The sequence below is a fragment of the Schistocerca gregaria genome, chromosome 3 (genome assembly GCF_023897955.1).
Source record: "Schistocerca gregaria isolate iqSchGreg1 chromosome 3, iqSchGreg1.2, whole genome shotgun sequence".
Lineage (NCBI taxonomy): Eukaryota > Metazoa > Arthropoda > Insecta > Orthoptera > Acrididae > Schistocerca > Schistocerca gregaria.
The window spans coordinates 313,982,126-314,004,340 of NC_064922.1; the positions used below are offsets into that span (position 1 = coordinate 313,982,126).

The following is a 22,215-nucleotide window of genomic DNA, read 5'->3' on the forward strand; positions in this document are numbered from 1 at the left end:
TGGGGATAGAAAGTTTGTGAAAGGGGGTCTAGCTCAGTCGTAGAGCATGCGACTGCAGATCGAGAGGTCACCGGTTCAATCCCGGGTGCCCCCTTCATTTTTTAGTATCTTGAAAAAACAAATAACGATTGTCGCATTTAGTTGCAAATACATGTTTGAAATGATTGAGATGCACTCCGCACGCCATACCGAAGGCTTTGGAGCAACATTTCAATGGGGGGATCGCAGGCCAGGGTCTTGCAGGTCATCGTCCTCCCGCTATGGCGTCGAACTGTAAGAAATCCACTTGCTTGGGGAAGAATCTTGTACGCTGAATTTGATAGAATATGGTGCTAGGCAAAAGTTTTCATATACTGCTGCACGGAGAAACAAAAATTGGAGGAGCTGGGATATGAACCCAGGACTTTCTGGATGCGAAGCAGACACTCTACCACTGAGTTACAACCCCGGCCAGAGCAAGTACATCTGGGAAGAGACTCTCGTGGATCCTACTGTCATTATTTCTTAGGTTTGAACGGTACAGTAAGTGTTCGAGGAACCTATTCATGATAAGAGCTTAGCAGCGTCGACTCCGTGGCGCAACGGTAGCGCGTCTGACTCCAGATCAGAAGGTTGCGTGTTCAAATCACGTCGGGGTCACAGTGAAATTTTCGGGGGGTGGGCGTAGCTCAGATGGTAGAGCGCTCGGTTGGCGTGCGAGAGGTACTGGGATCGATACCCAGCGCCTCCAGAATTTTTGAGTTCCGCTTGAGACGCGACAGCGATCGGACGTGCTGTGTATTCGATCCGCCGTTACCCTCGGGTTGTGAATATTTACCTTCTGTGTGTGACGTTTCTTTGTCTTCTGTTTTTCGTTGTTTCTTTGACTTAGTGTTTGTTTTGTGTCTTGCGTTGTATTGCGGCTTTTGCCGCATTAATTAAGTGTTATGGCTTCCCGGTTGTTTCCGCGGAAGTGTACTCTCAGTTTTCAGTTTAACAAGGCTACCAGGAATGTCCAACCGACATCGTTGGAAATTCACGAATGGATTGTGGACACGATTGGCATTACATCGGACCAGGTACATACGGCGTATTTTGATACAGAATTATACTGCTTTTTTGTGAAATTGTTGAACCCGGTTTTGCTGGATAAGATATTACTTAAACATGGTGAGCAAGTGTCGTTCCGTCATAGGGATGGTTCTGTTAGCAGTGTTACTGTTTCAAATGCTGAAATTACGTATACCACAGTTCGGGTTTATAATTTACCCCCTGAAGTTGACAACAGCTATCTTAAGGAAGCTTTGCTTGGTTATGGTACTGTTCGGTCAATTCGAAATGAACGTTGGTCTGCACAACATAAGCTGCAATGTTATAATGGTGTCAGATCAGTTGAAATGCATATTAAGTCTAATATACCGTCCCATCTGATTGTATGTGGTTATCGTGTACATCTTACTTATGAGGGGCAGCTTGGTACATGTTTCCTATGTAATGAACATGGTCATGTTCGAGCTAATTGCCCTAAGCGGGTATTTGTGCTTAAAAATGGCCTAGCACAGCGCCGCAAATTAACGGTTGCCGATCTTGTGCCAGCAGCTTCCTCCACTGTTTCCTATCTGCCTCCTGCAGTAGCTTCTTCACAACAGGTGTCACCCTCCCCTGATGCAGGGTTTCCTCCGCTACCCACTCGCCCAGACGTATCGGCTGCTCCTATACCGATTCCGTCTGTTTCCAACAACAAACGCCGTCGTGCTAGTGATACCGGTAGCACTGATGACGAAGCTGCTGTTTCGCAGCCGGTTTGCGAATCTGATGAAAGAATTCCAGAATCTCCCATGCCTGTTTCGGAATCTGTTCCCGCTGTGTCTCCTGCTTTGCCTGATGACGTCAAACTTGCTGCCATGCCGTCGGCGCAAGAGCCACAACATTCGGTCGAGGTGTTGTTGACATCCCCACCGCCACAGGCATCACAACATGTTGACGACACTTCGGTGGAGACGGCTGTTTGTCGGAAAACCGCTCCTAGAACTGCGCGCTCCGCATCAGCAGACTCCAAACCTATCTTACCACCTCCTACACTTCCAATACCTACACATTCTGAAACCGGTGCCGATGTTCCTGATGCAGTTTTCCCCTTGATGGCTCCTCCTTCTGACTCCTCTCGCCCTGCTAATCCTTCGGACGCTTTGGTTGACGTGCCTGATCTCGAACCCCCCACTCCACCTGCTCTTGAATCTGGTGTGCATCAGATACGTCGTCGGGTGAAAGTGCCCCCCAATCTCCACGCGGTGCGGAAGAAACATAAGCATGCGAAGGACGACTCTGATTCCGTTGATTCTGGACAATCACCCTCTGCCATGTCTGATGTTGATGATATGGATGTAGTTGCTTCTAGTGTGGTGTAATTTGGGTTCATTTCCCATTTTTTGGTTGATGTTGCAGGCGTACACGTTTATTACCTTAAATATAAATGGCATTCAATCTGCTCTGAAGTTAGCGTCTCTGCAGCAGTTTATTTATGACTCTGCAGCTGATATTGTTTTCCTGCAGGAAGTCTCCGTTGCACACCTGTTTGTTCCTGGTTTTCGCACTATTATAAATTTTGCACCTGAGTTTTCTGCAGGTACTGCTTTCCTAATTCGTGACGGTATCCCCGTTACCGAAATTGAGCTTTTAGACTCGGGACGGGGCATTGGTTGTCGGTTATTTGACACGACCTTGGTTAACATTTACGCCCCCTCTGGTTCTAGCAAGCGGCAGGAAAGGTCTCGTTTTTATAAAGAGGATCTGATTTACCTTTTACGAAAAAATCCTGCGACCTTGATATTGGGGGGCGATTTTAATTGTGTGTTACAAGCTAAAGACCAATCCCCTCATTTTAATTATTGTTTCGAGCTACATTCTCTTGTACGTCAATTACGACTACGCGATGCGTGGGAGGTTAAACACCCCACTTTAGTTAAATTTACATTTTTTACTGCCACCTCAAGTAGTCGACTTGACCGATTGTATATTTCTGATCCCCTTAGTGTTTCTGTTTTAGATGTAGATGTTATTCCAGCCAGTTTTACGGATCATTGTGCCCTTTCTGTTATAATTAATTTGGAGCGTCAACCTCTTAAACTTTATAGGCCGCTGTGGAAATTAAATGTCTCCTTGCTCGATGACCCTGACATCGAACCTCTAATACAGACGGCGTGGGACTTTTGTTTACGTTCTCAGCGATACTATCCGTCTAAGCTTCATTGGTGGAACCACTGTGTGAAGCCAAAACTACGTCGCACTTTAATGTCCTACAGTTATAATAGAGCGCGAGATCTGAAACTGACTTTTGAATATTACTATTCGGTGCTTCGCGAACTTTATGATACTTCTACAATGACATGTGCCCACCTTTCTGAGATTCGGAAAATTAAGGCCAAGCTACTTAGTATTAAGCGGCTTCAGATGGAAGGATTGAAGATTAAATCTAAACCACCGTCCACGTTAGCACATGAAATGACTTCTATGTACCATCTGTTTCGTCACCACAAGAACCGTCGACGTGTATTGATTGACGGCCTTATGGCAGCTGATGGTCGCCGGCTTACCTTACAGAATCAAATAACCCATGAACTTACCTGCTACTATGAGACGTTATATACTGCGGCTGATTCTGATCCGAATGATGTTGACGAGATTTTAACTGCTATCCCATCAGTTTTAACAGAGGACCATAATGCGAAATTTTTAGCTCCTTTTACTGCAGACGAAATTTCAGCTTTCATTGTTTGTTCAGCATCTCACAAATCTCCTGGTCCTGATGGCCTACCTAAGGAGTTTTTTGTTCGCTTTTGGCCTATTATAGGGCCTGTTTTTACGGATATTGTGAATGAAATCTTGAATGGTGGCACAATTCCAGCCGATTTCAAGAGAGGTACGGTTGTCCTGATACCTAAATCTGCTGGTTTGAAGACAGCTAGTGACTTTCGTCCTTTAACCCTATTAAATTTTGACTATAAGACGGCCGCTAGGGCTGTTAATGCACGTCTATCCCTCTTGCTTACACCTGTGATACCTCCTTGTCAAAGCTGCTTTCCAGGGCGCTCTATATTGACGTCTCTGGCGGGGTATCGTGATGTCGTGTCGATTGTCGCTGTCACCAATATTTCCTGTGCGCTTTTATTTGTTGATTTTAGTAAGGCCTTTGATCGTGTGTCCCATTCGTTTTTAGAGCTTCTGCTGCGCCGGCTCGGTTTTAATGAACAGGCGCTGCTGGTACTTAAGAATATGACGACTGGCATTTCTGCTAAGATTGACATTAATGGCCAGCTGACAAAGGTCATTGATATTCAACGTGGCTTCCCGCAAGGTAGTCCTTTATCCATGACCCTTTATGCTCTCTCCCTTCAACCAGTCCTTACACGTCTCAACTCGACACTTCGTGGTCTTACGATCTCTGGGGTTACCCAGACGGCAACAGCTTATGCTGATGATTTGGTTGTTTTGCTTCGTTCCACCGCAGAAGTGCCGCAGTTGAAAATGGAACTCGATAAATTTTCTGCGGCCTCAGGTTCTCGTATCAATCCCCGTAAAAGCAAGCTCCTGAATTTGCGGGGCTTTGAACGTGTGGTTGTTCCGTGGGTTACAGCTGTTGAACACCATACACATTTAGGTATCTATCTTGAACGTTGTCCTCTTCGGATGGCTGCAAAAAATTGGCAAGTGGCCATTTCCAAGCTGCAAGGTGTTTTATTAGAACAGTCATGGCGTTCGATACCGCTACTGCAAAAAAAAGCGTGTATTAGACACTTATGTTTTATGTAAAGTATATTACGTTGCTCAGCTGTTTCCACTTCCCCGAATGCAGGGTGCAAAAATGGTCCAGCTTATTAACAGATATATTTGGCGGGGGCATATTTTTAAATTACGTTGTGATGTTCTTACGAAGCCGCGTCTTGAGGGCGGCTTGTCGTTCACCGACGTCCGTGTCAAGGCTGCTGCCCTTTATGTTAAGCGAACCCTCCATCTTTTATTATCTGAGTCCCCGACTGTTACTTCCCGATTATTCCATGTCGTTCGTCCTGCGAGCTTGTCACCGCCCATTAACGTTGGGCCTCTAAATGCGAAGCTACGGCATGTTCGGGACTTCTACACTGAGATTAGTTACCTAGATCTCCACTTACAACGTCGTCCTGTTATTACTACGCTAACCCTGCTTGACAAATGGCGACGGTCTTCTTCTTCCAACCCGATTGTTTTGCATTATCCCAGTTTTAATTGGCGTAACATATGGACGAATATTAGCTTACCCGTTCATTCAGCAACTGTTGCCTCCCTATGGTATAAGGTAGTTAATCAGCTGATTCCTACGAACGAACGCCTTCATCGTATAGGTTTATGTGTCTCTCCGCTTTGTCAAACGTGTGGTTGTGTTGATACACTCCAACACCGATTTACCTGCGCTGACCGTCATCGCATGTGGCACTGGCTGCGCCGACAATTGGCTTTACTCACCAGGAGCTCCGAATCGGCATTTAAGACTGATATTCTCTGCTGGCCGGACACGGTTTTTTATCGCCGGACCAAGAACAACACCGTTATGTGGCTTCTTGGCCGTTACATTTTTGCAGTGGTTGATGATCATGGTATTACCGATTTCATTTCGTTTACTGGTTACATGCTTCATGAGTACTGGACGCAAAAGTCTTTCCCACACCTTAAGAGGGACTTTGCGAATATGCTTACTATTGTTTTCGAAAAGGAAGGAGTTGGTTAAGTTTCAATTTCTATTGATCGCTCCTGCGCCTGAATCATTAATGGAACCTGTATAGGGGCATACTGAGCTAACTTCATGACAGGAAAGACATTCTCGCTAGTTCTTAGGTACAATCTTGGCAGGAAGGCAAAATAACTGTTTCGATAGACAACGCTTCATAAGTCCCGTGTTCAAAATACTAAAAAAAAAACAAAAAAAACAAAAAAAAAAAAGTCGTAGAGCATTCGACTGCAGATCGAGAGGTCCCCGGTTCAATCCCGGGTGCCCCCTTCATTTTTCAGTATCTTGAAAAAACAAATAACGATTGTCGCATTTAGTTGCAAATACATGTTTGAAATGATTGAGATGCACTCCGCACGCCATACCGAAGGCTTTGGAGCAACATTTCAATGGGGGGATCGCAGGCCAGGGTCTTGCAGGTCATCGTCCTCCCGCTATGGCGTCGAACTGTAAGAAATCCACTTGCTTGGGGAAGAATCTTGTACGCTGAATTTGATAGAATATGGTGCTAGGCAAAAGTTTTCATATACTGCTGCACGGAGAAACAAAAATTGGAGGAGCTGGGATTTGAACCCAGGACTTTCTGCATGCGAAGCAGACACTCTACCACTGAGTTACACCCCCGCCAGAGCAAGTACATCTGGGAAGAGTCTCTCGTGGATCCTACTGTCATTATTTCTTAGGTTTGAACGGTACAGTAAGTGTTCGAGGAACCTATTCATGATAAGAGCTTAGCAGCGTCGACTCCGTGGCGCAACGGTAGCGCGTCTGACTCCAGATCAGAAGGTTGCGTGTTCAAATCACGTCGGGGTCACAGTGAAATTTACGTTTACGGAAGCCATGGACGAGTATGTCAATTTAATCAGATACCAAACGATTACAGAGAACGGACGAACAGAACCTGCTTGAAAAAAGCTACTAGTGAATTTTCGCATTCTGACATTAAGGTGAAGGCGCCGACTCGCACTTTCTCCAGGCGCGAAGTGTCTAATATTTTTGTTATTTATATCGTTTAACGCTAATATATAACTGAGAGATAATGATTACGCAATATTTTGCTCGATTAGACGTCTTTAGCCAGACAGAGTATAATAATTTTCCTTATGTTATGGGGATAGAAAGTTTGTGAAAGGGGGTCTAGCTCAGTCGTAGAGCATTCGACTGCAGATCGAGAGGTCCCCGGTTCAATCCCGGGTGCCCCCTTCATTTTTCAGTATCTTGAAAAAACAAATAACGATTGTCGCATTTAGTTGCAAATACATGTTTGAAATGATTGAGATGCACTCCGCACGCCATACCGAAGGCTTTGGAGCAACATTTCAATGGGGGGATCGCAGGCCAGGGTCTTGCAGGTCATCGTCCTCCCGCTAAGGCGTCGAACTGTAAGAAATCCACTTGCTTGGGGAAGAATCTTGTACGCTGAATTTGATAGAATATGGTGCTAGGCAAAAGTTTTCATATACTGCTGCACGGAGAAACAAAAATTGGAGGAGCTGGGATTTGAACCCAGGACTTTCTGCATGCGAAGCAGACACTCTACCACTGAGTTACACCCCCGGCAGAGCAAGTACATCTGGGAAGAGTCTCTCGTGGATCCTACTGTCATTATTTCTTAGGTTTGAACGGTACAGTAAGTGTTCGAGGAACCTATTCATGATAAGAGCTTAGCAGCGTCGACTCCGTGGCGCAACGGTAGCGCGTCTGACTCCAGATCAGAAGGTTGCGTGTTCAAATCACGTCGGGGTCACAGTGAAATTTTCGTTTACGGAAGCCATGGACGAGTATGTCAATTTAATCAGATACCAAACGATTACAGAGAACGGACGAACAGAACCTGCTTGAAAAAAGCTACTAGTGAATTTTCGCATTCTGACATTAAGGTGAAGGCGCCGACTCGCACTTTCTCCAGGCGCGAAGTGTCTAATATTTTTGTTATTTATATCGTTTAACGCTAATATATAACTGAGAGATAATGATTACGCAATATTTTGCTCGATTAGACGTCTTTAGCCAGACAGAGTATAATAATTTTCCTTAAGTTATGGGGATAGAAAGTTTGTGAAAGGGGGTATAGCTCAGTCGTAGAGCATTCGACTGTAGATCGAGAGGTCCCCGGTTCAATCCCGGGTGCCCCCTTCATTTTTCAGTATCTTGAAAAAACAAATAACGATTGTCGCATTTAGTTGCAAATACATGTTTGAAATGATTGAGATGCACTCCGCACGCCATACCGAAGGCTTTGGAGCAACATTTCAATGGGGGGATCGCAGGCCAGGGTCTTGCAGGTCATCGTCCTCCCGCTATGGCGTCGAACTGTAAGAAATCCACTTGCTTGGGGAAGAATCTTGTACGCTGAATTTGATAGAATATGGTGCTAGGCAAAAGTTTTCATTACTGCTGCACGGAGAAACAAAAATTGGAGGAGCTGGGATTTGAACCCAGGACTTTCTGCATGCGAAGCAGACACTCTACCACTGAGTTACACCCCCGCCAGAGCAAGTACATCTGGGAAGAGTCTCTCGTGGATCCTACTGTCATTATTTCTTAGGTTTGAACGGTACAGTAAGTGTTCGAGGAACCTATTCATGATAAGAGCTTAGCAGCGTCGACTCCGTGGCGCAACGGTAGCGCGTCTGACTCCAGATCAGAAGGTTGCGTGTTCAAATCACGTCGGGGTCACAGTGAAATTTTCGTTTACGGAAGCCATGGACGAGTATGTCAATTTAATCAGATACCAAACGATTACAGAGAACGGACGAACAGAACCTGCTTGAAAAAAGCTACTAGTGAATTTTCGCATTCTGACATTAAGGTGAAGGCGCCGACTCGCACTTTCTCCAGGCGCGAAGTGTCTAATATTTTTGTTATTTATATCGTTTAACGCTAATATATAACTGAGAGATAATGATTACGCAATATTTTGCTCGATTAGACGTCTTTAGCCAGACAGAGTATAATAATTTTCCTTAAGTTATGGGGATAGAAAGTTTGTGAAAGGGGGTATAGCTCAGTCGTAGAGCATTCGACTGCAGATCGAGAGGTCCCCGGTTCAATCCCGGGTGCCCCCTTCATTTTTCAGTATCTTGAAAAAACAAATAACGATTGTCGCATTTAGTTGCAAATACATGTTTGAAATGATTGAGATTCACTCCGCACGCCATACCGAAGGCTTTGGAGCAACATTTCAATGGGGGGATCGCAGGCCAAGGTCTTGCAGGTCATCGTCCTCCCGCTATGGCGTCGAACCGTAAGAAATCCACTTGCTTGGGGAAGAATCTTGTACGCTGAATATGATAGAATATGGTGCTAGGCAAAAGTTTTCATATACTGCTGCACGGAGAAACAAAAATTGGAGGAGCTGGGATTTGAACCCAGGACTTTCCGCATGCGAAGCAGACACTCTACCACTGAGTTACACCCCCGCCAGAGCAAGTACATCTGGGAAGAGTCTCTCGTGGATCCTACTGTCATTATTTCTTAGGTTTGAACGGTACAGTAAGTGTTCGTGGAACCTATTCATGATAAGAGCTTAGCAGCGTCGACTCCGTGGCGCAACGGTAGCGCGTCTGACTCCAGATCAGAAGGTTGCGTGTTCAAATCACGTCGGGGTCACAGTGAAATTTTCGTTTACGGAAGCCATGGACGAGTATGTCAATTTAATCAGATACCAAACGATTACAGAGAACGGACGAACAGAACCTGCTTGAAAAAAGCTACTAGTGAATTTTCGCATTCTGACATTAAGGTGAAGGCGCCGACTCGCACTTTCTCCAGGCGCGAAGTGTCTAATATTTTTGTTATTTATATCGTTTAACGCTAATATATAACTGAGAGATAATGATTACGCAATATTTTGCTCGATTAGACGTCTTTAGCCAGACAGAGTATAATAATTTTCCTTAAGTTATGGGGATAGAAAGTTTGTGAAAGGGGGTATAGCTCAGTCGTAGAGCATTCGACTGCAGATCGAGAGGTCCCCGGTTCAATCCCGGGTGCCCCCTTCATTTTTCAGTATCTTGAAAAAACAAATAACGATTGTCGCATTTAGTTGCAAATACATGTTTGAAATGATTGAGATGCACTCCGCACGCCATACCGAAGGCTTTGGAGCAACATTTCAATGGGGGGATCGCAGGCCAGGGTCTTGCAGGTCATCGTCCTCCCGCTATGGCGTCGAACTGTAAGAAATCCACTTGCTTGGGGAAGAATCTTGTACGCTGAATTTGATAGAATATGGTGCTAGGCAAAAGTTTTCATATACTGCTGCACGGAGAAACAAAAATTGGAGGAGCTGGGATTTGAACCCAGGACTTTCTGCATGCGAAGCAGACACTCTACCACTGAGTTACACCCCCGCCAGAGCAAGTACATCTGGGAAGAGTCTCTCGTGGATCCTACTGTCATTATTTCTTAGGTTTGAACGGTACAGTAAGTGTTCGAGGAACCTATTCATGATAAGAGCTTAGCAGCGTCGACTCCGTGGCGCAACGGTAGCGCGTCTGACTCCAGATCAGAAGGTTGAGTGTTCAAATCACGTCGGGGTCACAGTGAAATTTTCGTTTACGGAAGCCATGGACGAGTATGTCAATTTAATCAGATACCAAACGATTACAGAGAACGGACGAACAGAACCTGCTTGAAAAAAGCTACTAGTGAATTTTCGCATTCTGACATTAAGGTGAAGGCGCCGACACGCACTTTCTCCAGGCGCGAAGTGTCTAATATTTTTGTTATTTATATCGTTTAACGCTAATATATAACTGAGAGATAATGATTACGCAATATTTTGCTCGATTAGACGTCTTTAGCCAGACAGAGTATAATAATTTTCCTTAAGTTATGGGGATAGAAAGTTTGTGAAAGGGGGTATAGCTCAGTCGTAGAGCATTCGACTGCAGATCGAGAGGTCCCCGGTTCAATCCCGGTGCCCCCTTCATTTTTCAGTATCTTGAAAAAACAAATAACGATTGTCGCATTTAGTTGCAAATACATGTTTGAAATGATTGAGATGCACTCCGCACGCCATACCGAAGGCTTTGGAGCAACATTTCAATGGGGGGATCGCAGGCCAGGGTCTTGCAGGTCATCGTCCTCCCGCTATGGCGTCGAACTGTAAGAAATCCACTTGCTTGGGGAAGAATCTTGTACGCTGAATTTGATAGAATATGGTGCTAGGCAAAAGTTTTCATATACTGCTGCACGGAGAAACAAAAATTGGAGGAGCTGGGATTTGAACCCAGGACTTTCTGCATGCGAAGCAGACACTCTACCACTGAGTTACACCCCCGCCAGAGCAAGTACATCTGGGAAGAGTCTCTCGTGGATCCTACTGTCATTATTTCTTAGGTTTGAACGGTACAGTAAGTGTTCGAGGAACCTATTCATGATAAGAGCTTAGCAGCGTCGACTCCGTGGCGCAACGGTAGCGCGTCTGACTCCAGATCAGAAGGTTGCGTGTTCAAATCACGTCGGGGTCACAGTGAAATTTTCGTTTACGGAAGCCATGGACGAGTATGTCAATTTAATCAGATACCAAACGATTACAGAGAACGGACGAACAGAACCTGCTTGAAAAAAGCTACTAGTGAATTTTCGCATTCTGACATTAAGGTGAAGGCGCCGACTCGCACTTTCTCCAGGCGCGAAGTGTCTAATATTTTTGTTATTTATATCGTTTAACGCTAATATATAACTGAGAGATAATGATTACGCAATATTTTGCTCGATTAGACGTCTTTAGCCAGACAGAGTATAATAATTTTCCTTAAGTTATGGGGATAGAAAGTTTGTGAAAGGGGGTACAGCTCAGTCGTAGAGCATTCGACTGCAGATCGAGAGGTCCCCGGTTCAATCCCGGGTGCCCCCTTCATTTTTCAGTATCTTGAAAAAACAAATAACGATTGTCGCATTTAGTTGCAAATACATGTTTGAAATGATTGAGATGCACTCCGCACGCCATACCGAAGGCTTTGGAGCAACATTTCAATGGGGGGATCGCAGGCCAGGGTCTTGCAGGTCATCGTCCTCCCGCTATGGCGTCGAACTGTAAGAAATCCACTTGCTTGGGGAAGAATCTTGTATGCTGAATTTGATAGAATATGGTGCTAGGCAAAAGTTTTCATATACTGCTGCACGGAGAAACAAAAATTGGAGGAGCTGGGATTTGAACCCAGGACTTTCTGCATGCGAAGCAGACACTCTACCACTGAGTTACACCCCCGCCAGAGCAAGTACATCTGGGAAGAGTCTCTCGTGGATCCTACTGTCATTATTTCTTAGGTTTGAACGGTACAGTAAGTGTTCGAGGAACCTATTCATGATAAGAGCTTAGCAGCGTCGACTCCGTGGCGCAACGGTAGCGCGTCTGACGCCAGATCAGAAGGTTGCGTGTTCAAATCACGTCGGGGTCACAGTGAAATTTTCGTTTACGGAAGCCATGGACGAGTATGTCAATTTAATCAGATACCAAACGATTACAGAGAACGGACGAACAGAACCTGCTTGAAAAAAGCTACTAGTGAATTTTCGCATTCTGACATTAAGGTGAAGGCGCCGACTCGCACTTTCTCCAGGCGCGAAGTGTCTAATATTTTTGTTATTTATATCATTTAACGCTAATATATAACTGAGAGATAATGATTACGCAATATTTTGCTCGATTAGACGTCTTTAGCCAGACAGAGTATAATAATTTTCCTTAAGTTATGGGGATAGAAAGTTTGTGAAAGGGGGTCTAGCTCAGTCGTAGAGCATTCGACTGCAGATCGAGAGGTCCCCGGTTCAATCCCGGGTGCCCCCTTCATTTTTCAGTATCTTGAAAAAACAAATAACGATTGTCGCATTTAGTTGCAAATACATGTTTGAAATGATTGAGATGCACTCCGCACGCCATACCGAAGGCTTTGGAGCAACATTTCAATGGGGGGATCGCAGGCCAGGGTCTTGCAGGTCATCGTCCTCCCGCTATGGCGTCGAACTGTAAGAAATCCACTTGCTTGGGGAAGAATCTTGTACGCTGAATTTGATAGAATATGGTGCTAGGCAAAAGTTTTCATATACTGCTGCACGGAGAAACAAAAATTGGAGGAGCTGGGATTTGAACCCAGGACTTTCTGCATGCGAAGCAGACACTCTACCACTGAGTTACACCCCCGCCAGAGCAAGTACATCTGGGAAGAGTCTCTCGTGGATCCTACTGTCATTATTTCTTAGGTTTGAACGGTACAGTAAGTGTTCGAGGAACCTATTCATGATAAGAGCTTAGCAGCGTCGACTCCGTGGCGCAACGGTAGCGCGTCTGACTCCAGATCAGAAGGTTGCGTGTTCAAATCACGTCGGGGTCACAGTGAAATTTTCGTTTACGGAAGCCATGGACGAGTATGTCAATTTAATCAGATACCAAACGATTACAGAGAACGGACGAACAGAACCTGCTTGAAAAAAGCTACTAGTGAATTTTCGCATTCTGACATTAAGGTGAAGGCGCCGACTCGCACTTTCTCCAGGCGCGAAGTGTCTAATATTTTTGTTATTTATATCGTTTAACGCTAATATATAACTGAGAGATAATGATTACGCAATATTTTGCTCGATTAGACGTCTTTAGCCAGACAGAGTATAATAATTTTCCTTAAGTTATGGGGATAGAAAGTTTGTGAAAGGGGGTATAGCTCAGTCGTAGAGCATTCGACTGCAGATCGAGAGGTCCCCGGTTCAATCCCGGGTGCCCCCTTCATTTTTCAGTATCTTGAAAAAACAAATAACGATTGTCGCATTTAGTTGCAAATACATGTTTGAAATGATTGAGATGCACTCCGCACGCCATACCGAAGGCTTTGGAGCAACATTTCAATGGGGGGATCGCAGGCCAGGGTCTTGCAGGTCATCGTCCTCCCGCTATGGCGTCGAACTGTAAGAAATCCACTTGCTTGGGGAAGAATCTTGTACGCTGAATTTGATAGAATATGGTGCTAGGCAAAAGTTTTCATATACTGCTGCACGGAGAAACAAAAATTGGAGGAGCTGGGATTTGAACCCAGGACTTTCTGCATGCGAAGCAGACACTCTACCACTGAGTTACACCCCCGCCAGAGCAAGTACATCTGGGAAGAGTCTCTCGTGGATCCTACTGTCATTATTTCTTAAGTTTGAACGGTACAGTAAGTGTTCGAGGAACCTATTCATGATAAGAACTTGGCAGCGTCGACTCCGTGGCGCAACGGTAGCGCGTCTGACTCCAGACCAGAAGGTTGCGTGTTCAAATCACGTCGGGGTCACAGTGAAATTTTCGTTTACGGAAGCCATGGACGAGTATGTCAATTTAATCAGATACCAAACGATTACAGAGAACGGACGAACAGAACCTGCTTGAAAAAAGCTACTAGTGAATTTTCGCATTCTGACATTAAGGTGAAGGCGCCGACTCGCACTTTCTCCAGGCGCGAAGTGTCTAATATTTTTGTTATTTATATCGTTTAACGCTAATATATAACTGAGAGATAATGATTACGCAATATTTTGCTCGATTAGCCGTCTTTAGCCAGACAGAGTATAATAATTTTCCTTAAGTTATGGGGATAGAAAGTTTGTGAAAGGGGGTATAGCTCAGTCGTAGTTGCGAGTCAGCCGCCGAGCGGGACGGACGTGTGGCGGAGCTGGACGTCTGGCTGTAGTAAACACAAGCTGAGTCGCTGCGTTTGAGGTTAGTGGTGCTGCTAAGCCGCTATTCGTGTTGCACTTGTATTCATGAAGTTCTAGAATGAATAGTTCGAATTATTTGAGGAAAGACACAATCAAGTTTACTTTCGATCGAAATTTCGTTCGACCTAAAGCATTTGAAATTAAAGCATGGTTTATCGAAAAAGTATTGATTAACGGTGATGATGTTGTCGGAGTTTATCTCTCGTTTGTGACAAATGCTGTGTATCTGAAGATGAAAAGTCCAGAATTATGTAGTTCCATTGTGGATCGTTGCGGAGGTAGCGTGAAGTTTAATCATTCTGATGGGAATGTGAGTGACGTTGCTGTTAGTCATGCTGGGTACGGGATTCGTACGATCAGAGTGTTTGAGCTCCCTTTTGAAATTCCGCCCGAAGAACTTAATGTTGCCCTTCGACCTTATGGCAGAATTATTTCCAATGTGGCAGAAAGGTGGTCTGAAGCTCATATGTTTCCTGTCTTGAACGGCGTAAGGCAAATTAAGATTGAATTACAGAAGCATGTCCCCTCTTATCTTAATATTTGTGGGTATCGTGCTTTGATTATCTATGATGGGCAACCGCGGACTTGCGCTTTATGCAATTCCACGGAACATATTCGTGCAGAATGTTCACGGAGGCGTGTCCCGCAGTTACCGCGTGACGAGATGCAGAGTTCCGGCCCTGTTGTTGGCATGAAGTTGTCATACGCTGCCGCTGCTGACTTCCGCAGCCGAGGCGAGTCGGTGCCGCCTGTGCGCGGGGAGCCTGCTGCCTCGCGGGCGGTTGTCGATGATACTCCGGCTTCAAGCTCTAGATTTGCGGATGGTCTGCCGATCAGCTCCGCGCCCCTCGAATCTATGCCGACGCCAACTTTTTCCAACTCTCCCACTGTGGTTGCTCGTTCTTCCGCGGACTCGGCCGAAGATCCCCAAATACCCGCAACGGAGGTTTCCTTGCGTCGTCAGGATTCCCACCAACGTGAGGATATTGCCACTAGCTTCCGAGGAGTGGACGCTCGAGGCATCCACTCTGCGGGAACTATGAACGAAGATAGCAATCTGGACATTGGTTTCACGTTGGCGCCCACAGAAGACACTTGCGTCAAGGAAACCACAACGAGCGATAGTGTAGAATTGGAGACTGGGTTGCTACCAGTGGGAGCCATGGAAAAAGATACGCCTCCTTCTGCCGTTGTGGAATGCGATACGCGGACTTTTGTCCGAAAAAAGGAACAGGCGACGTCAGACGTATCATCCGGTACTTCTCCTGACAGGTCGCAAACTTCATCTCCTGTTAGATCGCCGAAGAGATCTTCGAAGAAAGGCAAGAAGAGGAGATTGGCACACAAAGCAGCAGAGAGTTTAGCTCCTGCATTGCGGGAAAAGTTAAAACATTTAAGGGATAATGAACGACTACGAGAACAATGCCCAGTAGCACGAGTTAACGAGTGTACTGAAGCGGAGATGAGTCGTGCCGATGCAGATGATCTTCAACAACAACCTCGCGCACCGCTTGGCGTCGCAGGTTTGCAGACCGGCACTACTATGGATTTAGACCGAACTGTCTCAGGAAAAGGACTTGATTGGGCCGATGCCCAAGAAGATCGCACCGACCACGGAATGGAGATGGACCTGACACATGCTAGTGGCATTTAATTTTTTTTTTTTTTTTTTTAATGTCTATTTTTCTTTCTGACAGATAGAATGGAATGGTACAGACGTGACTCTGCATGGGGTATACTTCATTAGCCAATTTCTTTTACCTGCACCTATGCCAACGGAACTGACATATAATGTGACCACGATCAATATAAATCGGATTCGCAGTGAAACGAAAGTCGCTTCTTTAAAAGATTTCCTTTACCAGTCGGATACTGATATAGCCCTCCTACAGGAATTTAATGTCCACAACTTTTATGTCCCAGGTTTTCAAGAGATTTTAAATATTGCACCGGAAGCCACATGTGGGACTGCGATCCTTGTCAAAGATGGTATTGATGTGAAGGATATCTGTCTGTTAGAAAATGGGAGGGGCATCAGTTGTAAAATTTTTACTACTACTGTTTTAAATGTATATGTCCCCTCTGGTAACAACGCTAGAGATGATAGGGCTAATTTTTTTAAGAACGATATGGTCTATTTACTTAAGGGGAATCCGGCGGAAGCTTTAATCGGTGGTGACTTTAATTGTGTACTTCACAAAAAGGATCAGCGACCAAATTTTAACTTCTCCAGGGAACTGGCGGCTTTGGTGACAAACATGAAGTGGACAGACGTGTGGGAAAGCAAATACCCCACGTTAGTCAAATTTACGTACATCAGTAGTCGCTCGCAAAGCAGAATAGACAGAATATACGTCACAGCAAACCTGGAAAATAAAATCAGTAGTATCGAAGTAATTCCCACTACCTTTTCGGACCATCTCGCAGTGAAATGCAGCATTCGGTTTCAGAAGCAAGGAACTTATTGGGGTCGCCCCTTATGGAAGCTGAATACCCATATGTTGTTCGAGGGTGCCCTATCAAGAACAGTAGCGGAGGTATGGCAGGCTGCTCTACGTATGCGCCATAAATACAGCTCTCGCCTTGCGTGGTGGACCTCATGTGCTAAAAAGAAATTGAGATCATCCCTAATAGCTTACGGGAGGGAGCGAGCGATGTGGTCTCGCAATACCGTTGAATTTTACTATACATGCTTAAGGGAACTATCAGCTCAGCAGATGACTGATGAGGTTTTCATTGAAATAAAGAAGATCAAGGCTCACCTCATAAGTCTCAAGCGACAACAGCTGGAGGGTTTAAAAATTAAATCTCGTGTCCCGACAACGGTGGAGGACGAAAACGCATCGCTGTACCACTTACTCGAACATGAAAGAAATAGAAGACGAGCGTTTATTGCTTGTCTTAGAGTGGGCGATAACCGGGTGCTGACGGAACACTCTGACATTTTAAATGCAGTTTATGGATTTTATCGTACGTTATATACTGATACCCGGTATAATCTAGACTGTGCGAACGATTTGCTACGAACTACAGGTATCGACAACGTTATCAATGACGAGGACAATGTGTCCCTTACCACTGCGATCACATGTGAGGAGGTGTTTGATATACTTAAATATTCGCCTACCCGTAAGTCCCCAGGGCCTGATGGCTTGCCTGTAGAGTTTTATTGTAAATTTTGGCCTCTCATCGGTAATCAATTCACAGAAGTGATAAATGAAGTGTTGCAAGGTGTTACTGTTCCACGCGAGTTCAAAGAAAGCGTAACTGTGCTAATACCAAAGGGAAGGAACGCGACAGTTAAAGATCTCAATCAATTGAGACCAATATGTTTGATGAACTCGGATTATAAAATAATTGCACGTGTACTGAAGGAAAGACTGAGACCTCTAATGGAGAAGATCATAGGTGACCACCAAACCTGTCTCTCGGGGCGGAATATTTTTAAAACTGTTTGTGAATATAGGGATGTCTCTGCAATTTTTGCAACATCATCCTCACCAGGAGGCCTTGCCTTTATCGACTTCTCAAAGGCTTTTGACAGGGTCAACCACTTATTTTTGTTCAGAACGTTGACCTATGTGGGTTTTAGTCAACATTTTGTGCAAGTTTTAATTAACATTGTTGAAGGCATCCAAACACAAGTGTCTGTAAATGGGCATTTCACTCCACCCATTGAAATTCGCAACGGCGTCCCGCAGGGAAGTCCTTTGTCAATGCTCCTGTATGTTGTTGCACTGGAGCCTTTACTAAGGAGACTCGATGTCGATCTTGAGGGCATCACGATATCTGGCGTTAACAACGTCACCAATGCATATGCTGATGACGTTGGAGTGGTTATTCGTAGTAACGAAGATTTAGAGAAATTAACTACGAATATTCAGATCTTTTGTGAAGCTACAGGCGCTAGGGTTAACGAGGTGAAGAGTTCGTTTTTAAATCTTAAAGGTCTTCAAGATGTCCGTTTGGAATGGGCACGCTCCGTCGATCGTCACACCGCTCTGGGTGTCACCTTTTACCGATGTCCGCTTCAGACCATGACCTACAATTGGAAGAAAGTACTGGATACAATCAGAGGAGCCACAATACTCAATCAGACCAGACATCTGAACATTAAACAACGAATCAGAATAATTAACTGGTCCATTTTAACAAAAGCTATATATATAGGTCAAATATTGCCAGTTTCGAAACCCATTGCCAAACGTATAATGAGTATCATTTGCCGATTTATATGGACAGGGCATATTTTTAGTGTAGCAGTCGGTACAGTTACGTTACCTTCCGCTGAAGGTGGCCTAGGTTTAACAGATATATGGCGGAAGACTACGGCGTTATATATAAAGAGGACCCTACAAATTATAGAAAAACATCCACATAGTATTACAGCCAGGCTGTATCGACTCCTACAGCCAGAAAATTTACGTCCACCCATAAATATAGGCGGAATTAATTATAAATTGAAATATATTCGCCAGTTCTTTTTAGAGATTAGCTACATGGACAGTATTGTCACGAATCCACAATCAAGGAATTGCAGGAAATTAATGGAACTTTTAACAACGAAAGAACATGTCAACAAAATGGAGTGCAGATATCCCGACAAAGACTGGAAAAGAATTTGGAAAAATATTAGTAATTGTGAACTGTCTTCCGACATTCAGGCAACCTGGTACCGAGTTGTTAATAACGTAGTTTCCACTAACGAAAAGTTGCACTCCATTGGTCTTAGTGACACGATTGTGTGCACCCGATGTGACGCAGTTGACACATTGATCCACCGCTTTCTCTGTGGCGGATACGCCGAAATATGGAGGGGACTCCAACGGCGGGTAGCCTTTATAACCAGAACTGTTAGTACTGAGATCAATGTTGAAAAATTACTCTTCCCCGATGGTGTTTTCTTCCCTGTCCAGAAAACCAATGCTGTGTTGTGGTTGTTTGGCAATTATGTACATTACGTTATATCTGAACACGGCAATGACCGTGTTTTAGAATACGAATTATACGAACGAGCAAAATATTATCAGATATGTACGCGCAGGGACCACAAAAAAACTTTTGGTAACATGTTACACATTCTGTTTCAGAGACAAGGGATTGGATAAACATCTTAATAGCCCTCGTCTACGAAAAATGTAGTCACAGGCCAAAGTAGGGGATCGCTGTTGAGGGTGAAGTACGGTGGGGACTTCGTGTGCCCCAGGGCCGCTACGGTAGCCGTGAAGGCCTCGGACAGAACCCCGAAACGGCACTGCGGCTTCACATTTACTGCTGGATGAACCCCATATCTCCAGCAACTACTTTCATCTATGATGATTTTCCAGGATCTCGGTAATATCGGAAGGTGGTTTCGTTGCACACAATGCAGTGGAAGCTTCTTGCACGTGTTCCTCAGTTACAATCTTTCTATTTTTGTTTAATTTTTTCAGTATGAAGCAAGAGTGACAATTTATTAATTCCCAAGAAGCATTAATTTTTCAATTTTCAGTTCTACGGAGGAGAAGCCTCACATGGCGAAGAAGCCAAACATCATTTCATTTCCCTAACTGTCACAGTAAATTTGAAAAAAAAAAAAAATCAGTCGATATAGCATAGAAGCTCGCCGAAGAAGGCATAAAAGGAGAGCGAATGGATGGGCTGTGTGGGGAGAAGGGAGGCCCTTAAAAAAAAAAAAAAAAAAAAAAAAAAAAAAAGTCGTAGAGCATTCGACTGCAGATCGAGAGGTCCCCGGTTCAATCCCGGGTGCCCCCTTCATTTTTCAGTATCTTGAAAAAACAAATAACGATTGTCGCATTTAGTTGCAAATACATGTTTGAAATGATTGAGATGCACTCCGCACGCCATACCGAAGGCTTTGGAGCAACATTTCAATGGGGGGATCGCAGGCCAGGGTCTTGCAGGTCATCGTCCTCCCGCTATGGCGTCGAACTGTAAGAAATCCACTTGCTTGGGGAAGAATCTTGTACGCTGAATTTGATAGAATATGGTGCTAGGCAAAAGTTTTCATATACTGCTGCACGGAGAAACAAAAATTGGAGGAGCTGGGATTTGAACCCAGGACTTTCTGCATGCGAAGCAGACACTCTACCACTGAGTTACACCCCCGCCAGAGCAAGTACATCTGGGAAGAGTCTCTCGTGGATCCTACTGTCATTATTTCTTAGGTTTGAACGGTACAGTAAGTGTTCGAGGAACCTATTCATGATAAGAGCTTAGCAGCGTCGACTCCGTGGCGCAACGGTAGCGCGTCTGACTCCAGATCAGAAGGTTGCGTGTTCAAGTCACGTCGGGGTCACAGTGAAATTTTCGTTTACGGAAGCCATGGACGAGTATGTCAATTTAATCAGATACCAAACGATTACAGAGAACGCACGAACAGAACCTGCTTGAAAAAAGCTACTAGTGAATTTTCGCATTCTGACATTAAGGTGAAGGCGCCGACTCGCACTTTCTCCAGGCGCGAAGTTTCTAATATTTTTGTTATTTATATCGTTTAACGCTAATATATAACTGAGAGATAATGATTACGCAATATTTTGCTCGATTAGACGTCTTTAGCCAGACAGAGTATAATAATTTTCCTTAAGTTATGGGGATAGAAAGTTTGTGGAAGGGGGTTATAGCTCAGTCGTAGAGCATTCGACTGCAGATCGAGAGGTCCCCGGTTCAATCCCGGGTGCCCCCTTCATTTTTCAGTATCTTGAAAAAACAAATAACGATTGTCGCATTTAGTTGCAAATACATGTTTGAAATGATTGAGATGCACTCCGCACGCCATACCGAAGGCTTTGGAGCAACATTTCAATGGGGGGATCGCAGGCCAGGGTCTTGCAGGTCATCGTCCTCCCGCTATGGCGTCGAACTGTAAGAAATCCACTTGCTTGGGGAAGAATCTTGTACGCTGAATTTGATAGAATATGGTGCTAGGCAAAAGTTTTCATATACTGCTGCACGGAGAAACAAAAATTGGAGGAGCTGGGATTTGAACCCAGGACTTTCTGCATGCGAAGCAGACACTCTACCACTGAGTTACACCCCCGCCACAGCAAGTACATCTGGGAAGAGTCTCTCGTGGATCCTACTGTCATTATTTCTTAGGTTTGAACGGTACAGTAAGTGTTCGAGGAACCTATTCATGATAAGAGCTTAGCAGCGTCGACTCCGTGGCGCAACGGTAGCGCGTCTGACTCCAGATCAGAAGGTTGCGTGTTCAAATCACGTAGGGGTCACAGTGAAATTTTCGTTTACGGAAGCCATGGACGAGTATGTCAATTTAATTAGATACCAAACGATTACAGAGAACGGACGAACAGAACCTGCTTCAAAAAAGCTACTAGTGAATTTTCGCATTCTGACATTAAGGTGAAGGCGCCGACTCGCACTTTCTCCAGGCGCGAAGTGTCTAATATTTTTGTTATTTATATCGTTTAATGCTAATATATAACTGAGAGATAATGATTACGCAATATTTTGCTCGATTAGACGTCTTTAGCCAGACAGAGTATAATAATTTTCCTTAAGTTATGGGGATAGAAAGTTTGTGAAAGGGGGTATAGCTCAGTCGTAGAGCATTCGACTGCAGATCGAGAGGTCCCCGGTTCAATCCCGGGTGCCCCCTTCATTTTTCAGTATCTTGAAAAAACAAATAACGATTGTCGCATTTAGTTGCAAATACATGTTTGAAATGATTGAGATGCACTCCGCACGCCATACCGAAGGCTTTGGAGCAACATTTCAATGGGGGGATCGCAGGCCAGGGTCTTGCAGGTCAT

The 22,215-nt window shown here is 44.7% G+C and overlaps 33 non-coding genes across 33 annotated transcripts; 22 read left to right on the plus strand and 11 right to left on the minus strand.

Moving 5' to 3' along the window:
- The first annotated feature begins 567 nt into the window (after window positions 1-567).
- Window positions 568-639, plus strand: Trnaw-cca (transfer RNA tryptophan (anticodon CCA)). The gene has a single exon. It is a non-coding gene; the product is annotated as a tRNA-Trp (tRNA).
- Window positions 640-6,292: 5,653 nt separating this feature from the next.
- On the minus strand, window positions 6,293-6,364 carry Trnaa-cgc (transfer RNA alanine (anticodon CGC)). The gene has a single exon. It is a non-coding gene; the product is annotated as a tRNA-Ala (tRNA).
- Window positions 6,365-6,482: 118 nt separating this feature from the next.
- On the plus strand, window positions 6,483-6,554 carry Trnaw-cca (transfer RNA tryptophan (anticodon CCA)). Its single transcript has one exon. It is a non-coding gene; the product is annotated as a tRNA-Trp (tRNA).
- Window positions 6,555-6,871: 317 nt separating this feature from the next.
- On the plus strand, window positions 6,872-6,943 carry Trnac-gca (transfer RNA cysteine (anticodon GCA)). Its single transcript has one exon. It is a non-coding gene; the product is annotated as a tRNA-Cys (tRNA).
- Window positions 6,944-7,225: 282 nt separating this feature from the next.
- Window positions 7,226-7,297, minus strand: Trnaa-cgc (transfer RNA alanine (anticodon CGC)). The gene has a single exon. It is a non-coding gene; the product is annotated as a tRNA-Ala (tRNA).
- Window positions 7,298-7,415: 118 nt separating this feature from the next.
- On the plus strand, window positions 7,416-7,487 carry Trnaw-cca (transfer RNA tryptophan (anticodon CCA)). The gene has a single exon. It is a non-coding gene; the product is annotated as a tRNA-Trp (tRNA).
- A 317-nt stretch (window positions 7,488-7,804) lies between these two features.
- Trnay-gua (transfer RNA tyrosine (anticodon GUA)) lies at window positions 7,805-7,876 on the plus strand. The gene has a single exon. It is a non-coding gene; the product is annotated as a tRNA-Tyr (tRNA).
- Window positions 7,877-8,157: 281 nt separating this feature from the next.
- Trnaa-cgc (transfer RNA alanine (anticodon CGC)) lies at window positions 8,158-8,229 on the minus strand. Its single transcript has one exon. It is a non-coding gene; the product is annotated as a tRNA-Ala (tRNA).
- Window positions 8,230-8,347: 118 nt separating this feature from the next.
- Window positions 8,348-8,419, plus strand: Trnaw-cca (transfer RNA tryptophan (anticodon CCA)). The gene has a single exon. It is a non-coding gene; the product is annotated as a tRNA-Trp (tRNA).
- A 317-nt stretch (window positions 8,420-8,736) lies between these two features.
- Trnac-gca (transfer RNA cysteine (anticodon GCA)) lies at window positions 8,737-8,808 on the plus strand. Its single transcript has one exon. It is a non-coding gene; the product is annotated as a tRNA-Cys (tRNA).
- Window positions 8,809-9,090: 282 nt separating this feature from the next.
- On the minus strand, window positions 9,091-9,162 carry Trnaa-cgc (transfer RNA alanine (anticodon CGC)). Its single transcript has one exon. It is a non-coding gene; the product is annotated as a tRNA-Ala (tRNA).
- A 118-nt stretch (window positions 9,163-9,280) lies between these two features.
- Trnaw-cca (transfer RNA tryptophan (anticodon CCA)) lies at window positions 9,281-9,352 on the plus strand. Its single transcript has one exon. It is a non-coding gene; the product is annotated as a tRNA-Trp (tRNA).
- Window positions 9,353-9,669: 317 nt separating this feature from the next.
- Trnac-gca (transfer RNA cysteine (anticodon GCA)) lies at window positions 9,670-9,741 on the plus strand. Its single transcript has one exon. It is a non-coding gene; the product is annotated as a tRNA-Cys (tRNA).
- Window positions 9,742-10,023: 282 nt separating this feature from the next.
- Trnaa-cgc (transfer RNA alanine (anticodon CGC)) lies at window positions 10,024-10,095 on the minus strand. Its single transcript has one exon. It is a non-coding gene; the product is annotated as a tRNA-Ala (tRNA).
- Window positions 10,096-10,213: 118 nt separating this feature from the next.
- Trnaw-cca (transfer RNA tryptophan (anticodon CCA)) lies at window positions 10,214-10,285 on the plus strand. The gene has a single exon. It is a non-coding gene; the product is annotated as a tRNA-Trp (tRNA).
- A 317-nt stretch (window positions 10,286-10,602) lies between these two features.
- Window positions 10,603-10,673, plus strand: Trnac-gca (transfer RNA cysteine (anticodon GCA)). The gene has a single exon. It is a non-coding gene; the product is annotated as a tRNA-Cys (tRNA).
- Window positions 10,674-10,955: 282 nt separating this feature from the next.
- Window positions 10,956-11,027, minus strand: Trnaa-cgc (transfer RNA alanine (anticodon CGC)). Its single transcript has one exon. It is a non-coding gene; the product is annotated as a tRNA-Ala (tRNA).
- Window positions 11,028-11,145: 118 nt separating this feature from the next.
- Trnaw-cca (transfer RNA tryptophan (anticodon CCA)) lies at window positions 11,146-11,217 on the plus strand. Its single transcript has one exon. It is a non-coding gene; the product is annotated as a tRNA-Trp (tRNA).
- A 317-nt stretch (window positions 11,218-11,534) lies between these two features.
- Trnac-gca (transfer RNA cysteine (anticodon GCA)) lies at window positions 11,535-11,606 on the plus strand. The gene has a single exon. It is a non-coding gene; the product is annotated as a tRNA-Cys (tRNA).
- Window positions 11,607-11,888: 282 nt separating this feature from the next.
- Trnaa-cgc (transfer RNA alanine (anticodon CGC)) lies at window positions 11,889-11,960 on the minus strand. The gene has a single exon. It is a non-coding gene; the product is annotated as a tRNA-Ala (tRNA).
- A 118-nt stretch (window positions 11,961-12,078) lies between these two features.
- On the plus strand, window positions 12,079-12,150 carry Trnaw-cca (transfer RNA tryptophan (anticodon CCA)). Its single transcript has one exon. It is a non-coding gene; the product is annotated as a tRNA-Trp (tRNA).
- Window positions 12,151-12,467: 317 nt separating this feature from the next.
- Trnac-gca (transfer RNA cysteine (anticodon GCA)) lies at window positions 12,468-12,539 on the plus strand. Its single transcript has one exon. It is a non-coding gene; the product is annotated as a tRNA-Cys (tRNA).
- Window positions 12,540-12,821: 282 nt separating this feature from the next.
- Trnaa-cgc (transfer RNA alanine (anticodon CGC)) lies at window positions 12,822-12,893 on the minus strand. Its single transcript has one exon. It is a non-coding gene; the product is annotated as a tRNA-Ala (tRNA).
- A 118-nt stretch (window positions 12,894-13,011) lies between these two features.
- Trnaw-cca (transfer RNA tryptophan (anticodon CCA)) lies at window positions 13,012-13,083 on the plus strand. The gene has a single exon. It is a non-coding gene; the product is annotated as a tRNA-Trp (tRNA).
- A 317-nt stretch (window positions 13,084-13,400) lies between these two features.
- Trnac-gca (transfer RNA cysteine (anticodon GCA)) lies at window positions 13,401-13,472 on the plus strand. The gene has a single exon. It is a non-coding gene; the product is annotated as a tRNA-Cys (tRNA).
- Window positions 13,473-13,754: 282 nt separating this feature from the next.
- Trnaa-cgc (transfer RNA alanine (anticodon CGC)) lies at window positions 13,755-13,826 on the minus strand. Its single transcript has one exon. It is a non-coding gene; the product is annotated as a tRNA-Ala (tRNA).
- Window positions 13,827-13,944: 118 nt separating this feature from the next.
- Window positions 13,945-14,016, plus strand: Trnaw-cca (transfer RNA tryptophan (anticodon CCA)). Its single transcript has one exon. It is a non-coding gene; the product is annotated as a tRNA-Trp (tRNA).
- A 6,460-nt stretch (window positions 14,017-20,476) lies between these two features.
- On the minus strand, window positions 20,477-20,548 carry Trnaa-cgc (transfer RNA alanine (anticodon CGC)). The gene has a single exon. It is a non-coding gene; the product is annotated as a tRNA-Ala (tRNA).
- A 118-nt stretch (window positions 20,549-20,666) lies between these two features.
- Window positions 20,667-20,738, plus strand: Trnaw-cca (transfer RNA tryptophan (anticodon CCA)). Its single transcript has one exon. It is a non-coding gene; the product is annotated as a tRNA-Trp (tRNA).
- Window positions 20,739-21,055: 317 nt separating this feature from the next.
- On the plus strand, window positions 21,056-21,128 carry Trnac-gca (transfer RNA cysteine (anticodon GCA)). The gene has a single exon. It is a non-coding gene; the product is annotated as a tRNA-Cys (tRNA).
- A 282-nt stretch (window positions 21,129-21,410) lies between these two features.
- Window positions 21,411-21,482, minus strand: Trnaa-cgc (transfer RNA alanine (anticodon CGC)). Its single transcript has one exon. It is a non-coding gene; the product is annotated as a tRNA-Ala (tRNA).
- A 118-nt stretch (window positions 21,483-21,600) lies between these two features.
- Window positions 21,601-21,672, plus strand: Trnaw-cca (transfer RNA tryptophan (anticodon CCA)). The gene has a single exon. It is a non-coding gene; the product is annotated as a tRNA-Trp (tRNA).
- A 317-nt stretch (window positions 21,673-21,989) lies between these two features.
- Window positions 21,990-22,061, plus strand: Trnac-gca (transfer RNA cysteine (anticodon GCA)). The gene has a single exon. It is a non-coding gene; the product is annotated as a tRNA-Cys (tRNA).
- The last annotated feature ends 154 nt before the right edge of the window (window positions 22,062-22,215 follow it).